The sequence below is a fragment of the Enhydra lutris genome, unplaced genomic scaffold, assembly GCF_002288905.1.
Source record: "Enhydra lutris kenyoni isolate GAN:26980312 unplaced genomic scaffold, ASM228890v2 scaffoldscaffold62, whole genome shotgun sequence".
NCBI lineage: Eukaryota > Metazoa > Chordata > Mammalia > Carnivora > Mustelidae > Enhydra > Enhydra lutris.
In genome coordinates this window covers 15,789,193-15,806,134 of record NW_019154146.1, presented here as the reverse complement: position 1 = coordinate 15,806,134, position 16,942 = coordinate 15,789,193, and the positions used below count along the sequence as shown (strand labels likewise).

The following is a 16,942-nucleotide window of genomic DNA, read 5'->3' as shown; positions in this document are numbered from 1 at the left end:
GAGATGCTTGACTTGCAGAGACGTGTGTTGTGGCACCTGGACTGTGAGTCTGTTCCTTGGGTAACACGATGATGCGTATGTCTAGGGTTTGTGTTAGTGTTTTTTGTTCCAGTATCTTTGGCTTAGTGCAGAAGGCAGGCTTGGGAAGAGGCATCTGAGCAAGATTCCTTGGATGCTTACTGTTGATAGAAGAAACACATCAACCATTATAAACCTGTTCTTAGAATAGTCACTATTCTTTTGTGGAAAAAAACATTTTGGTGTATCTGTATGCTTACGGGACCTAGCATCATGGTTCCTCCTCCATGAGTCCCGGTAGCTTGATCAGGGCCATCTGGGTGACAAGAACTCCGGGCAGTGTCGGGGAGGCCAAGCTGCCGTCTCTGCTGAGCGCCCTGGAAGGGGGCCGGTGATGGATCCTTCTAGCACACCACTGCTGCTCTGGCTGGACACTGTGGTGAGCCAAGTTTCAGGCCGGCCGGCTGGACACGAGAAGCAGTGCCTGCTGTCATCTCTTCTGCACCCTGCCCCCCACAACCTCACCCCCCTCCCCCGCCTCCACTCTGAAATGGATACAGAGGAAAACTTCAAGCCGGGCCGGCTGATCCCTTGTGCTAAGGTCTCAACAGTGAGGCCACCTCACTATCTTTTTTATGAAATGCCACTTCCCTTTCAGCTTCCCATGGTGGGGGGGGGAGGACATGACTCCCCTCCTCATCAGTTTCTCCTTGTTTTTACCTCTCCCCCTCCTCCTGTACCTGCAGGGAAACCATGTCTCTGTGCCTGTAAACTTACCTCCTGCAAATTCCCCTGCCTTCTGACTTGTTTCCCCTTTTGAGGGCTGTTTTCCAGTTGCAACAAATGACCGAACTCCCATGTCCCTGTTCACCAGCGGGTCATCTGCTGTGGTCAGTATCCGGTCTCTGGGACAGTGGCTGCCCCTGGGAATGGCCTGAGCATTTTGGAAACTATGGATGCCTGGGTACCATTCCTCCAGGTGCTGATATCATTGGGCTGGGGTGTGGCCACAATGATGGTGCCAAGTGTCAGCCCCATGTTTATAGGCTCAGGATGAGAAATGTGCTCCTGTCTCACGGCTCATAAGGAGGGGATTCCCACGCCCTTCGTTTATCACGCTGCACGTCCTGCTGCGTCTGGAGGAACCCGGTAGCCCTTTGACCAGTTAAGGGAATGGTCCTGCCATCGCCTGCCTCTTTGAACCTGTGGGATGAGGAAGTCTTTGCTGGACCGCGAGCAGACTTTCCTGATCAACACCGGCTGTGCTCAAGGACTGGCAGGACCGCATTCATATCACTGGTATTTTGGTCCACAGGCGGCCGGCTGAATTCCAGGGAGTCCGGGGCAAAGCACACGTGTCACAGAGACCCATTTCAGTGGATCATTTTAATTCTGCCAGTAACCGTCCACCCACCCTAAATGGATTCTCCAAAATGGCGTCTTCAAGTCCATTATCAGAGCTAAATGTTTAATAACTTCACTAAATAATCCATGCCATGGTGTATAGGAAACTTTGTAATTTTTTTTTTTAAATTTTACATTGAAGGAGGCATTTCTGGACGTCCCTTGGGATGGCTTGACATGCCTCGCACCGGGCCTCTTGCCTCCTTCCTTGCTGAGTGCCTTCTTCCACCCTAAAAGCTCCGGGTGGGCGAGGCTCTGGCAGTGGGACTCCCAGCCTGGCCGGCTTCAGAAAGAAGTAGATGTGAGGCAGACATTGAATCAATTGAAAAGCCGTTGAGAATTCAGTCTGGGAAGCTGTGGGTTGGCTCTGTAGCAAACACGGCATGCCACTCTGTAGATCGATGTGTGGCTTTGCTAGTCTCTTGGGATTCCTTTCGATGATGATGCTTGAAATATTTGGAGTCGAACATTGTAGAATAGCAAGCTGTTGTCGGATCGTTGGTAAATCACATTCTCTTAGATGGGCCATGTTTAAAAATTAAGCTCACTCTACTGAACATAAGACAGGCTGTTTTGTGTGTTCATTTTCTTTCAATCAAAGGGAGCACAGACTTAGAACTGAAGTAGCAACAGGGCGATCGATAAGTTCTCTCTACCTGGATATTAATCAGCAGTTATTTTATTTATTTATTTTTAAAAGATTTTATTTATTTATTTATTTGACAGTGAGAGAGATCACAAGCAGGCAGAGAGAGAGGCAGGCAGAGAGAGGGGGAAGCAGGCTCTCCACCAAGCAGAGAGCCTGATGCGGGGCTCGATTCCAGGACCCTGAGACCATGACCTGAGCCGAAGGCAGAGGCCTAACCCAGGCACCCCTCAGCAGTTATTTTAAACAATATAATTCAAAGGCAGGACAGCCATGAAATTTATACTGAAATTTATACACGAAATATATACTGATAATGTATGTCATTTAACTTTGACCTCAGTTATGCTCCTAATTAAATATTGCTTAGGTTGGACAAAGCTTGCAGTAAACTTGAACTCTCATTTCTATAGGCTGGGGTGGAACCTGCAAGACGTGGTAATTTGTGCTGTCTTGGGCTGCTTTGAACGAGTGATTAGACAATTTCATCAGGATGGGAGAATTGCTTTGTGTAAAACACCCTTGTGTGTCCCACTTTTCCGTCTCTGTCTTCCCTCCTACATATTGGGGAGGGCCACTACCACCGGATGCTCACTCGATGTGTATTTGATGTGTCCCAGATGTGTATTTGATGTTAGATATTGGCATTTATTGTGCAAAGTTTGGTGCTGCAGATTTTTCATAACTAAGCCCCTCCCTGAAGTTTCTGATGCTCATTTTATAGGGACACATCTTTGGGGGTTTTTTTGTTTTTCAACTTTTTATTCAAAAAATTTTAAAAAAATATTTTATTTACTTACTTGTAGAGAGCACAAGCAGGAGAGCAGCAGGCAGAGGGGGAAGCACATTACATTTCCTGCTGAGCAAGGAGCCCGATGAGAGACTCCATCTCAGGACTCCAGGATCCTGACCCTAGCCCAAGGCAGATGCTTAACCGACTGTGCCACCCAGGCATCCCGAGGGACACATCTTTGATTAGAAGAAGTATTATTAGCACCTAAAAGGTGTTTGAAGCTGGAGATGATCCTGGTTTTCTCCTTTGTCAAAACTGTTTATCTGTCAGGCTAAGAAGCTAGTTAGCCTTTCTAAGGCACTCAATGGATTTTAGAACTTCTTTGGATCACTGAATTCCCAAGAAGGGATGCAATGGAATATTTTGCTACCTAACGCAGATCCCCCAGAAAGGATCTTAACGAGAGGAATGACTTGAATGGGACGGGGTGTGTAGGATGCAGGGGGAGTGGGGATCTTGTTGACTTGTGGGATCTTGTTGACTTGTGCGTCTACCACGAACCAAACAAGTATGAACTCAGTGTTCCAGGGGCTCAAAAGGAACAAGGCACGAGTATAGTCAGAAATGTCTCAGAACACGTCTTGTGCTTTTAAGCTACTCATGTTCATTGTTCTCTACACAGTAACCCTTTGATTATCTTGCCTTTGGAATCCTTAGGGGCCTATGAAGTCAAAATGGCAAGCAGTTTCCTTGTATATCTTGCAGGTGCAACGGTTCGGGCGGGGTGGGGGGACGATGGCCTGACTTAGACATTCATAATATATGTCATTACACTAGAAAATAATGCTTTAGGGATTCATTATCCTGAGGTGTCTAACTTGGCCAGACCTGGAGAGTCCACGGCCAACTAACCAACAGATGTCAGGTGCCTACTATGCACAAACATGCAAGTTCGGCTTTGCTTGGAAGCTTCACAAAGTGATTAACCTGAAAGTCTTAATTCAAAACTGAATTGTTGGGTTGCCTAGTCTGTTTCCCCACGTGGACACACCGATTCAGCTGTGGTTCACTTCTGTATTAGGAAGGTTGTATCAATGATCCAACATAAGTAGCATCATTTTTTCTTGGTTTCAGGGAAGCGGGGATTGGTGGGGGTTTAAAGAACACAGTTAAAGTTCAACCTGGAAGAGTTCTTCCTGATTCTACGAGGCTGAGTTGCGGTTCTTAGCCAGGAGTGTTAGGACCACCACCTAGAAGAGGCACAGTTTGAGGCGGAGAGCACCAGCAATGCCTCCTGCCCTCCAGTTCCAGCACGTAGTTTGCACACTAGTTGCTGGTGGTGTCTAGGATTCACGTGTTCTTTTGTGGTTTCATGGAGCATCTCTCTCTCCATTCAGTACGATACGACCTAAGTGTGGCGGGAGCTCCAGACCTTGCCAGGTAAGCCTTTTGTGTCCTGGGCTTCTGGTAGACCATCTTCACACAGCGAATGGCTGTATCTGGTAGGTGGTCCTTTTTATTTCCCTGATCTCAAGCAGAGATCGTACAAATTCTCTTCGTCGGATGTCAGCGTGGCGGATCTCCCACCTCACCAGATTCAGAGCTCTGTTTTCTTTCACATACTTTCCCAGAGCACTGAAGATCGTTCATATTTTTTCAAACAACTGTAACTTTTTAATGGATGGGAATACATATCCGACTGAAAAAACATAACTACATTTACCCTGGTGTCTTTAGTTACAGGGGCTGTTGATAGATGTGACTCAAGGGTTCTGTGGGCACGTTGTTTCAGAAAACAGTTCCAGTGGGGCGCTGGGCTGGCTTAGTCGGTAGAGCATGTGACTCTTGATGTCAGGGTTGTGAGTTTGATCCCCACACTGGGTATAGAGATGATTTAAAAATAAAATCTTAAAGTGTTGAAAGGATTTCCTCCTCGGAGATTGAGAGTGCACACTACACTTGATCAGAGTTTCCCCAGATGATCTGCTGTTGCAGACCTAGTGTATTGATACTCCTGGATACCAGTTTGAAAAGAGCTGATCATGGAGATTAGAGGTCTGGTTTGTACTTAAAATTCCCATTAATGAGTTACCTGTAGTGACCAAGGCTTTGGGATTTACATAAATAATACGAGATGTATTCTTTTCTTTTTTTTTTAAAGATTTTATTTATTTATTTGACAGATCACAAGTAGGCAGAGAGAGAGGAGGAAGCAGGCTCCCCACAGAGCAGAGAGACCGTTGTGGGGCTCGATCCCAGGACCCTGGGATCATGACCTGAGCCAAAGGCAGAGGCTTTAACCCACTGAGCCACCCAGGCGCCCCTTACTTTCTATTTTTAAATACTTGATTATTTGAATACTAGCATTCAGTTGAATGAAATCACTGGTGATACTAATGGCTCTCTCTCCACTTTCATCCTTTCTCATGTCTAGGGGTGACTCTGGTCTTTTCCTCCTGAAACTACATTAAGGATTATAATGAATTTTGCTGAAAATTACAAGAAATAGGAAAATCATAAAGGTGAATACTGCTTTAAAAAAAAAAGAAAGAAAGAAATAGGGAAATCAGAGATTTCTGGACAGTGGCCAGAGACTCTGTGTCTGGTATTAAATACCCTTCACGAAGTGGCATTTTAAGGACCCACGAGCTCATGTGCTATGCAGAATCGTATTCCAGAAACATTACTTAGTGAGTTGAAATTTCAAAAGCATGGTTAGTCAGAGTGTGTGTTTTCTTTACGTGGGGCTGGAGGGAAGGAGCCACGTTGACTCTAGATGATGGTGATGAGACGCCCACCCCCTTTTCAAGGTCCTTCAGATGAATTCAGTCATGTTTAATGTCAGTAACCGTAAGGAGATAACTTGTTGGTGTTGTTTTGATGAGTAGATGACTGGAAAGAGAGAGCATGAAATTAAAAGCAAGCAGAGGTTTTATTTAAAGATCAGATGCTTTGGGGCATTTGTATTTTAAAGAGATGGAATTGCCTCCTTATAGGAGGGCCTCTTTTAGGAGGAAAGTGAGGACCAGAAAGAGATCTCCAAACGTCATTTCTCAGAGACAAGGACATCCTGTTATTATTACTTGAGAAAGAGAGCTTGGGCTGAGTTGGATGGGAGGGGTGAGGAGTAGAGAGAGAGGGAGAGAGATTCCCAAGCTGACCCCAGGTTGAGCCAGGAGCCTTGATCTCACAACCCCTGAGATCATGACCTGAGCTGAAATCAAAGGTCAGCACTTAACCGACTGAGTCACCCAGATGCCCCCAAAACATCTCATTTTTAGAGGTCACTAGACTCCCTCCTGACCCAGGGTATATAGTCTTCTCAATTTCATGTGGTTTGAAGAGCTTTTAGTGCAAGGTTTTGACAGTACCTCTGAAACTTGAGAAGCAGGTCATTTTCTCTCTTCAAAAAGCCTTGCAAGTTTTTTTTTTTTTTTTTTAGATTTTTTAAATTTTATTTTATTTTATTTGACAGATAGAGATCACAAGTAGGCAGAGAGGCAGGCAGAGAGAGAGAGAGGAGGAAGCAGGCTCCCTGCCGAGCAGAGAGCCCGATGCGGGGCTCGATCCCAGAATCCTGGGATCATGACCTGAGCCGAAGGCAGAGGCTTTAATCCACTGAGCCACCCAGGCACCCCAAGCCTTGCAAGTTTAAAGGCCTTTTTTTTCTCTCTCTCTCTCTCTCTCTCTCTTTTTTTTTTTTGGCTTTTTGTTTTGTGAATTACCTTGCATCCTTTCTAAGTTCATGGAATACAGAATAATAAACACCATGTGCCCATCCCCCAGTTTCAGCTGTGATCAACATTTTTCTAATCTTATGTTGTCAAATATGTATATTTATATATTTTAAAGAAGATTTTATTTGAGAGAGAATGAGAGTATGAGCAGGGGTGGGGGGAGCAGAGGGAGAGGGAGAGGGAGAAGTAGACTCCCTACTGAGAAGGGAGCCCAATGTAGGACCCAGTCCCACCTGAGATCATGACCTGAGTCAAAGACAGGTGCTTAACCAACTGAGCCACCCAGGTGCCCCGATCTTACTTTATCAAATTTTAATTCTTACATTTTATTTGCTTATCTTAAATAACAAGATGTGTTGTGTGCAGACCAGTCATTATATACCAAATAGTTGAACACTATAGAATAACATGACCACATTAGTACTGTCAGACATTACAGAATTGACTTTTTTGGAATCTTAAGAAAACCTTTAAAGATTAGTTCACCAGGGGCGCCTGGGTGGCTCAGTGGGTTAAGCCTCTGCCTTCAGCTCAGGTGATGACCTCAGGGTCTTGGGATCGAGCCCCAAATCAGGCTCTCTCTGCTCCACAGGGAGCCTGCTTCCTCCTCTCTCTCTGCCTGTCTCTCTGCCTGCTTGTGTTCTGTCGGCCAAATAAATAAATAAAATCTTTAAAAAAAAATTATTCCACCACTCCGGTTTTCTTAAGTTTTATTTCTGCATCTCAGATATGGACTGCCCTTGGGGTGGAATGGTTTCCTAACCAAGAAAGAGAGCATCTTAAGGCTAACTTGTTAGAAAGCATGGCTGTGTAGGGGAAGGCCTGGAGGGATTAAAGAATTCAGTGCAGTTAGCTCACAAAAATTAGGGCTGTGGCTAATCTAAAATTTTTACAAATATGCATTAGTGATGGAGCCATCTGTTTCTACATTTAGCCTTCCGCTTATTTCTAGAAATTTAAAAATAGTTTGGGAACTTCTCTCTGTGCTTACGTTTAAATACAAGGGAGGGCTGAAATAGTTTTACCATATTCAGCTGTGCCTGTTCGGACAGTTTGGTTCTAGATTGAATACGCTGTTTGGAGCTATGGCTGTTGACTTAGTAAAATAACTCTTCAGCTGTAAAAATGGTTAACTTTTTTTTTTTTTTTCGCTCTTATGTTAGATCTCCACCCAGAATGAGGCTTGAACTCACAACCCTGAGATCAAGAGTTGCATGCTCCACCAACGGAGCCAGCCGGGCGCCCTGAGATGGTCAACTTTTTTAGCAGTATTGACAGATGGGCTCATTAATCCCATGTAGTCTGTGTACGTGTGGTAGTGGGGTTCTGCATAGTCTGTCTCTTGCAGCAGCATAACTTGCCTTTGCTAACCAACAGTCAGCCCAGCCGGGAACCCCAGGCAGGACAGCCTACATCTCCTGAGTCATCGTTGCCTTTTGGCTAAGTCTGTCCCCAGGCTCTGGCCATCTTCCCGCAGTGGTGCCCTGTCTCTTGAGCCGTAGCCCCATTTGTGTGCAGGGGTAGCAAGAGGCATTCTCTGTACACAGCTGTGTCTAATACTGTTGGATCCCCATGTCCTTTCAGATCTAATGGTGCCGCCTTCAACACCCTCCTCACTGCAAATATGAGAATTTTTCAAAGTTGGCCTGAGTATGATACAAATATCGGAGTAGAATACGTACCTTGGTTTGTGCAGGTGGATTGTGACTCACATGATGGCTTCTGAGAGCTTTTCAATTGAGAACGAGAACCTTCCCAAATACTATTCCATTTGAATCTCAGTCTAAAAACTGAGATGGTCTTAGTCCCCATTTATAACTGGGAGAATGAGCTAAGAGCGAAGGTTCCACAGCTGATGGGAACCATGCTATATGGTCTCTGCTGTTTCTCCCATACTTTCTATGGTTAAAAAAATTTTAAAAAAGAAAGAAAAACAAGAAAACCAACTCTGGTGTCCCCTCCTTTAGACCTTTGTGTAAAATACCTGGCCCCTCTCCTAATGGAGAGTCTTAGAAAGCTAGAGGACTAGAAGTCTCCATGCTGGGTATGTTGAGTGCAGAGGTTGGACCAATCAGGCAGGAACTCTTGTTCCTTTTCGCTTTAGAAGGGGAAACGGGCCTGGGACAAGTAGTTCCCTTTAGAGTCATAGTTGCTGACAGCAGATAGTATAATAAAAGCAGGTAAAACTTGGGTTAACATGTGACTCACTACAAATTTAACATGTGTTGCGGGATGTTCCAAATATTCTGTGAGGTAGAGAAAATGAAATCTTACATATTTTACAGAGAAAGGGAGGTAGGAGAGGCTAAGTAATGTGCCCAAGGTCACAGATCAGAACCAGCTTTCCTGCTCGCTTCCCTTTGCTGGCCTGGAGCCCCACGTTTTAGGCTAAGACTGATGGGACAATTATAAAATAAATGCTGAATCGAAGTACTTAATTTTGCCTCAGAGTACCCAGCCCTCCACTCTGCTTCTCTGTCTCTGAACCCATTGTGTCATCTACCCTTGAGGAAGGAATATGGATTTGTTTGCATGATCAAACTCCTGAAATACGATTTCACTGCGGAGTTTCTTTCTTAAAGCAGTGCACTTGTCCCATGAACATTCATGTGACTGGTAGAAATCAGAATTACAGCGCTTCACTGTAAAGCAAATTTTCTTAGCTGCCCCCTTTCACCCATACTAAAAATAAACTGAAACAAAAGAACTTGCAGAGGAAAAGCTCTCCCACCACCCAATTGTAAAAGCAATCATGGTATATAGGTAAGAAACAGAACACAAAAGTGGAAAAATAAAGGATATCAAATATTCATAGTTCCTTCCCCAATGATTTTGATATGATATGATATTAAGTTTGGTAATGTTGCTATTTTATAGTATGTTCTCGTATGTATTTGTTGTTACTATTTTATACAAACTGTTTAGTTTGCCTTTTAAACTGACTATTACAACATAAAATACATCTCCATACTATTATACTTTGTAGGTTGTATTTTTAATGCTGCAAGAAGGCTGTAACCATTCCCCAAATTTTGTATATTTAGAATTGTTTTGATTTTAAGTTAAATCTTTTGCTTTCCCTCCTCTTACTCTTTTTTGCAATGACCTTAACTCAATCCATTTGATCTTGCCAGGCATCGGCTTCTGTTCCTCACCCCCTGTCCTAAAGGTTTATACCATGTTTAGACTTGGATTTTATGAAGTTTCTGCTTGAATTAGTTTGAATAAAAATGCTTACTTTTAAAAGAAAAGCAAATCTTTTGAAACCCATAATTCTGATGGTGTTCTGTAAATGACCTCTAAATTAGAGGGAAAACTTTACACTTAAACATAACCCAGGCTGGTTGGTCTTGTCACGATGATGACTTGTGTTCTTAGAGCCTATGCCATTTTTGGGAGACGAGGTTCCTAAGTTAGGGATTCTGCGCTCCAGAAACTCCGCACCTTGAGTCCGCCAGTGCAGCTCAGGTCACCCTCCCCGCATCGTGGTTCAGTCCCTTTGGTCACAGTACCTCTGTGAAGGTACCACAGTACCTTCAGCCTCCGTGGCTGGCTGTAAGCTAGGGGTGATGACAGTAGTCGCCTTAAGGCGGAGGGTTAAATTAGCAAGATTGCCTATAAATCACATTTGTGAAATGGGTCCGTAATACACACATCAGTGTATCAGGAGTTTCTGGTAGCCTGCAGTAGAGCCCTGGTATTCCTGGTTGGGTCTTGGTCAAATTTATTTATTTTTTTTAAAGATTTTATTTATTTATTTGACAGACAGATCACACGTACGCAGAGAGGCAGGCAGAGAGGAAGAAGCAGGCTCCCTGCTGAGCGGAGAGCTGGAGGTGGGGCTTGATCCCAGGACCCTGAAATCATGACCTAAGCTGAAGGCAGAGGCTTAACCCACTGAGCCACCCAGGCGCCCAACATATATATTTTAAAGATTTATTTGTCTCCAAGAGTGAGAGAGCGTGAATGAGCGAGCAGGGGGAGTGGCAGAGGGAGAAGGGGAGAGAGAATCCTCGAGCTGACCACCAGCTGAGTGTGGAGCCTGACCTGGGGCTCGGTCTCCTCAACCTCAGATCATGATCTGAGCTGAAATCAAGAGTGGGCTGCTTAACTGATGGAGCTTCCCAGACGCCCCAGTTCTTGGTCAATATTTGTGATTAATGGTGTGGCCAAGGACGTTATTAATATGGTAATCGCATTTGGAGAGCATAGGAACAGAGGGTGGGAAGCTCGGTGAGAGCAGTTTGGTCCATCATTGCTCAGATGGACTGAAAAGATTTGTGAGTCCTGGAAAGCCAGGTGAATAACCTGCTTACTGCCCAAGAATCTACACATTTTAGGGTTCCAAGTATTTTCACCTTTGCAGTAATACAATGAGTAAAAAGGAAACCATGCCTTCCTATGATCTGTAGCAGTTAGATCTCTCAATAAAAGAAGCAAACGGTCTCTTCCCCAACACCTGTGCAAAGTGCAAAACAAAGAAGTCTGCAAAGGCAGTGTCTGTTAAAGATTTTGTGTCGTGTTACTAGAGTTCTGTTCTTTTTCTTAAGTGCTTGTGCAGAGATCGGAGGGAGCCCTCTCATTCCCTTCTTCCCTCCCTGTTAGTGGGTTATTTTTGTCTTATTTTAAATACATAAAGGAATCAGTCTCCATTAACTTGCTTTTCCCACTTAAACTGGAGACATCTACCCACATCAGTGTCCCTAGATGTACTGCGTTCCCTTCGATGCTGTTCTGTGGATTGCGTGTCGTACACCACGGCACCTACACCTTCTAGGTGTGTAAAGGCATCCATGTGCCCATTGGAATCCTGTGGTGGATGGGGCGCCTGGGCCGCTCAGACAGCCAAGCATCTGAGTCTTGATTTCAGCTCAGGTCTTCATCTTGGTGGTGAGCTAGAGCCCGGCCCTGGCTCGTGATCAGTGGGGAGCCTCTGCTTGTCCATTCTCTCTCCTTCTCCCTTGGCCCCCTCTTCTCGAATCCTTTGACATGCGCACTTGCTCTCTCCTGCTTAAAAAAAAAAAAAAAGTGTGGAGTATGTATGCACATTCAGATGGTTTATAGCTATTTCCAAATTGCTTTCCAAAGACATAGTTTACTGATTCAGACTCTGATTTCTGTTTTCTTCTGTTTGACATTTTTAAAGGCTTACCTTCAGAACGTTCCCTATTTGAAGAAAAAGACATGGAAGTGTTCTCTTCGCAAGTTTTATTGGGGGTTTAAAATATCCCCCAGATGGGGGCGCCTGGCTGGCTCAGAAGAGTATGTGACTCTTGATCTTGGGCTCTGAGTTTGAGTCCCACATTGGGTGTATTCATTACTTAAATAAATTTAAAAAAACTGAATTAAATCCCCCCAGATTATCTTTTTCATGTCATACAGATTTCCGGTTGTTCCTGCTTATATCCACTTACCACTTCCGCTTCTTGAGTTTTAACAGTTCTGCTTCTTGGGTTTTGCTAGAATTGTGCTGGGCAGAGCCTTATTTACTACATTTATGGCAGGACTGTGGGGCCAGTCCCACTTCTGCTGGTCATCCAGTGAGGATGTAGACAGAGAGTGTCTACTACTAAAGAAATTACCTCAGCAGGCGCATCTCCCCTACCCCCAATATCCTGAGAGCATCAAGAACTCAACTCTTGGAACATTGTTTAACTCATTCAGTAAAGAGCTTGATAATCCTGGGGAGCTTGGCTAGCTCAGTCAGGAGAGTATGACGCTGAGTCTTGGGGTTGTGAGTTTGAGCCCCCTGTTGGGTGAAGAGATGACTGACTTAAAGATAAAATCCATAGAAAAGAAGGGTGCTTGGGTGGCTCAGTTGGGTAAGTGTCCAGCTCTTGATCTCAGTTCCAAGTCTAGATCTCTGGTTTGTGAGTTCAGGCCCAGTGTTCGGCCCTGCCCTGGATACAGGGCCTGCTTTAAAAAAACAAAACCAAAACTTGATACTCCTCCTGCTTACTCTGTAAAGGGGGCTCAGAGCAAATCGTGGACAGTCTTGTGGAGGAGGAAGAGGAACAGAGGAGTCTGGTAGTTTTTCTTCAATGCTTTGGCTGACATTTTGGATAGTCTCTGGTCTTAGAAGAATGAGAGGAAAATAGTTGCGAAGCACTGAGTTGTGTTTTTTTGTTGTTTTTTTTTTCTTTTCTAAAGCTTGTTAAGTGGTAATGTGGTAATACTTTACGGGAATAAACTCTGGCTGACCCACTCAGAGGATATAAGCTTGAAAACATTAAGGGTTTTGATTTGCTCAAAAGAGGCGTTGACGCTTTTTGAAGCACAAATCCAATGGGAAAAGAGCTTTCCTGGTGCTCACTGTGTTGAAGTGCAGGGAGCATGTCTTTCAAGTCTAATGTCTATCTCAAAAGTCAAGGTTCTAGAACTGTATTTGTACAAGTGTGAAAGTTCAAAAGGAATGGAAAAAGCTGTGTGCAAGAATGAAGTAGACATTTCCTCTTTCTTTCTTGTTTGGAAACTTGAATCCCGATACTGCTCTCTTCCCTGAAGTAGTTGGCCCTCATGCCTGGTCTGGTTCCAGCGTTCCCATTCCCTGGCACTAAGTTGTGTCCTTGCCTCTGTGTTTACCTGGGCATAACTGATAAATAAATCCTGGTCTCCGGTGGGCATGTGAATTACAGACAGAAGAGAGAATGACTGGAGACAAACCCTAAGAGACTCTTCATCTCAAGAAGCAAACTGAGGGTTGCTGGAGGGGAGAGGGGTGGTTGGGTTTGGGTGGCTGGGTGATGGACATTGGGGAGGGTGTTTGCTATGGTGAGAAAAATAAATAATAAATAAAGGGATAATCAGAAAAAAAAAATGAAGACAAGCCAGATATGTATTAAAAAGCATGTAATTCTTGGGACACTGTGGCTCAGTTGGTTAAGTGTCTGACTTTTGGTTTTCCGCTCAGGTCATTGATGGCGGGGTCATGAGAATGAGCCCTGGGTTGGGCTTCACGCTCAGCGGGGAGTCTGCTTAGATACTCTTTCTCCGCCCCTTGCCCTGGCGCGCGGGCTCTCTCATAAACTTTAAAAAGCGTGTATTTCTCCCCTTTTTCAAATGCTTATGAAAATATATATACACATAAAGACAGGACTTTAATATTAAGGAACAATGGGTCCAGTTTCTTACAACTTGAGGTGACTTTTTTTTTTTTTAAGATTTTATTTATTTATTTGACAGAGAGAGAGAGATCCCAAGAAGGCAGAGAGGCAGGCAGGCGGTGGGGCAGCAGAGAACCCGATGCGGGGCTCAATCCCAGGACCCTGAGATCATGACCTGTGCTGAAGGCAGAGGCTTAACCCACTGAGGCGCCCCCAATTTGAGGTGACTTTAATTTACTGGTAACTCTCAGAAGTACCTAAAAATTTGTTTTTTTTTTAGATTTTATTTATTTATTTGACAGATGGAGATCAAAAGTAGGCAGAGCAGCAGGCAGAGAGAGAGGAGGAAGCAGGCTCTCTGCTGAGTAGAGAGCCCGATGCGGAGCTTGATCCCAGGACTCTGGGATCGTGACCTGAACTGAAGGCAGAGGCTTTAACCTGCTGAGCCACCCAGGCACCCAGCACCTAAATTTTTTTTAACAGTAGTATAAATTAAGTAAATGATTGGGGATGGGGGAAAAGCAAACAGACACTCTTTGTCACAGAAAAGCGAATTATCTATCTAAAAGGACACATGAGGGACGCCTGGGTGGCTCAGTGGGTTAAGCCGCTGCCTTCGGCTCAGGTCATGATCCCAGCATCCTGGGATCGAGTCCCACATCAGGCTCCTTGCTCAGCAGGGAGCCTGCTTCTCCCTCTGCCTCTGCCTGCCACTCTATCTGCTTGTGCTCACTCTCGCGCTCTCTCTCTCTCTCTCTCTGACAAATAAATAAATAAAATCTTTAAAAAAAATAAATAAAAGGACACATGAGATTTTGTAAATAGCATCTCTGAATGAGACATAGAATGGTGGAAATAATCTGAATATGGTTGGGGTGAAGACCCATGTTTGTTGTGCGGGTTGGTGGGTCATGGGCTTTGCATGCTCACTGGAGATGATCACCTGTGGGAGTTAAGCTTGGGTGGTCCCCTTGCATTGAGACCCAAGCTGTGAATATAGTAACATTGGCTCAAAACTCAGTTTTAATAATGGTCCCTGTCATCAGTTGTCTGCTACCAAAGTTAATTCATCAAATGCCTTCTGGAAGTAGAGACCGTTGCCCTGTGGCCATTGGGATTAGTAATCCATAATTACCACACCGTGTTGTATAAGGAGGGCTAGCAGGTGACCTCTGATTTTTAAGACTCATTTGATGTTATTTAATGTGCTTCATTATATGTGTGTAACATTTTTAAGATTTTATTTATTTATTTGACAAACAGAGATCACAAGTAGGCAGTGAGGCAGGCTGAGAGAGGAGGAAGCAGGCTCCCCGCTGAGCAGAGAGCCCAATGCGGAGTTTGATCCCAGGACCCTGGGATCGTGACCCGAGCTGAAGGCAGAGACTTTAACCCACTGAGCCACCCAGGCGCCTCAACATTTTTTTTAAGCAGGGATTTTTTAAAGATTTCATTTATTTGACAGAGTGAGAGAGGGAACACAAGCAGGGAGAGTGGGAGAGGGAGAAACAGGCTTCCCACTAAGCAGGGAGCCCGATGCAGGGCTCGATCCCAGGAACCCGGGATCATCACCTGAGCCGAAGGCAGATGTGTAATGACGGAGCCACCCAGGTTAGACACACACCCAGGTGTGTCTAACATTGAAAGGCAGAGGAAAGTTTGTGTCTGAATCCTGTAGTTCTTCCACATTTCCAGACAGTTGGGCTCTGGGTAAAGATATCTTGATTTTGACAATTCACAAAGAATGATGAGACCTGTTTAAAGAATTACAGAAATTCTCTAGGACTCTAAACTCCGTAAAACTTCAGATTTCTGGTTCCCAAACAAGGGGCACCATTTATTGCATTGAAAAATGGAGGCGTTCAAGCTGCTTTCCCATGATCCCCATTTAGTTTGCAGCATCATGGTGCAAACGCCAGCACTTCTTAGGTTAGATTCATTGTGTTTCCGTGGATCCCACAGTACTAAGTGTCCCTGCTTTCCTCCTCCCACTCTTCTTCACGTTATTAATCAAATCTGAGCCTGATGAGTTCACATAACTAGTGATTTTTTTTGTCCAGATACCTGACATTTTTGCTAATGGGCACTGCGGAGACCTCCTCCTCCCCTTGCTTTTGTCTTCGGGTTTCATTTAAGACTCCCATCTTCCGTATTTCGGGAAGAGAAGACTTTAAGTGGAAATGTAATCGGAGTGTTCTGTCTGATAAATGCACTCAGCATGGGCGTTCTGAAGCCAACTGTCCGTCTGTAGAGTCAGTATTAAAGTACCGTGGTGTTAGTTCAAGGAGCAGTTCATGCCGTCGAAGGCAGCTGGGAGCCTGGAACAGCCAGGTGGAATCAATTTAGCTCAGTTCAAGTCTTCCGGATTGACAGACAGTCTTGAACTTGCTGTCCCTTGAAGGCTCCGATCAAAGCAGTGGTTTGGCCAGGGCTCTCCATTAGCCTGGAAGCATCATTGAATCGTGCCAAGTAGAGTGCGTGGTTTTGAGATTTCTTTGAAGTAGGCAGGTCCGGGTCCTCTGGAAGACTCTTAATGGCATTTTATTATTATGCACAGCAGCAGGTCCTTCTGTGATCTCTACTGTTGTGCGAAAACCCTGGGGGTCCTTGATGGTGAGTGGTGCTGGCCTTTGGGCCATGGTGCCTCGCTTCTAGGCTGTGGGACCTGTGGCCAGCCAACCCCAGCTTCTGTGGTCACACACACTGAGGTCCAGTGTCCTCTTCTACCCAATGGAGATACTGCCGTCTGCCGAAGTTGGCTTTTTTTTTTTTTTTTTTTTTAAAGATTTTATTTATTTGACAGACAGAGATCACAAGTAGGCAGAGAGGCAGGCAGAGAGAGAGGAAGGGAAGCAGGCTCCGTGCTGAGCAGAGAGCCCAATGCAGGGCTTGATCCCAGGGCCCTGAGATCACGACCTGAGTCGAAGGCAGAGGCTTAACCCACTGAGCCACCCAAGCACCCCACCTAAGTTGGTTTTGATAAAACGAGATATGTATACAAGATAGAAAGCTTTGTTGGAATCCTGGGGTTCCTGATGGTTATTATACTATGTTTGCCATAGCCTCAAAACTTTTTACCTATGGACAGAAGGGCAAATCTGTGTATCTGCTATTAACGACAACTGAAAACCTCAATCGCACAGGTTATCCTCTGGGATAGAGGACAACTGACCACTTTAGTAATATTTTAAGGAAAAATCAGTGACTCACAAAAGCATGAGTGGCCCATCTCTTTGTTGTGTTGTCTCTGGGTACACTGGTCTTCGAACCGTGGGGTTCCTAATTCACTTCCCTTCCTGTG

The 16,942-nt window shown here is 44.8% G+C and overlaps 1 protein-coding gene across 1 annotated transcript in view; it reads left to right on the top strand.

The window, feature by feature from the left end:
• The window catches only part of LOC111158695 (A-kinase anchoring protein 12), a 101,361-nt gene that overhangs the window by 40,403 nt on the left and 44,016 nt on the right, over window positions 1–16,942 (top strand). The window lies entirely within an intron of this gene.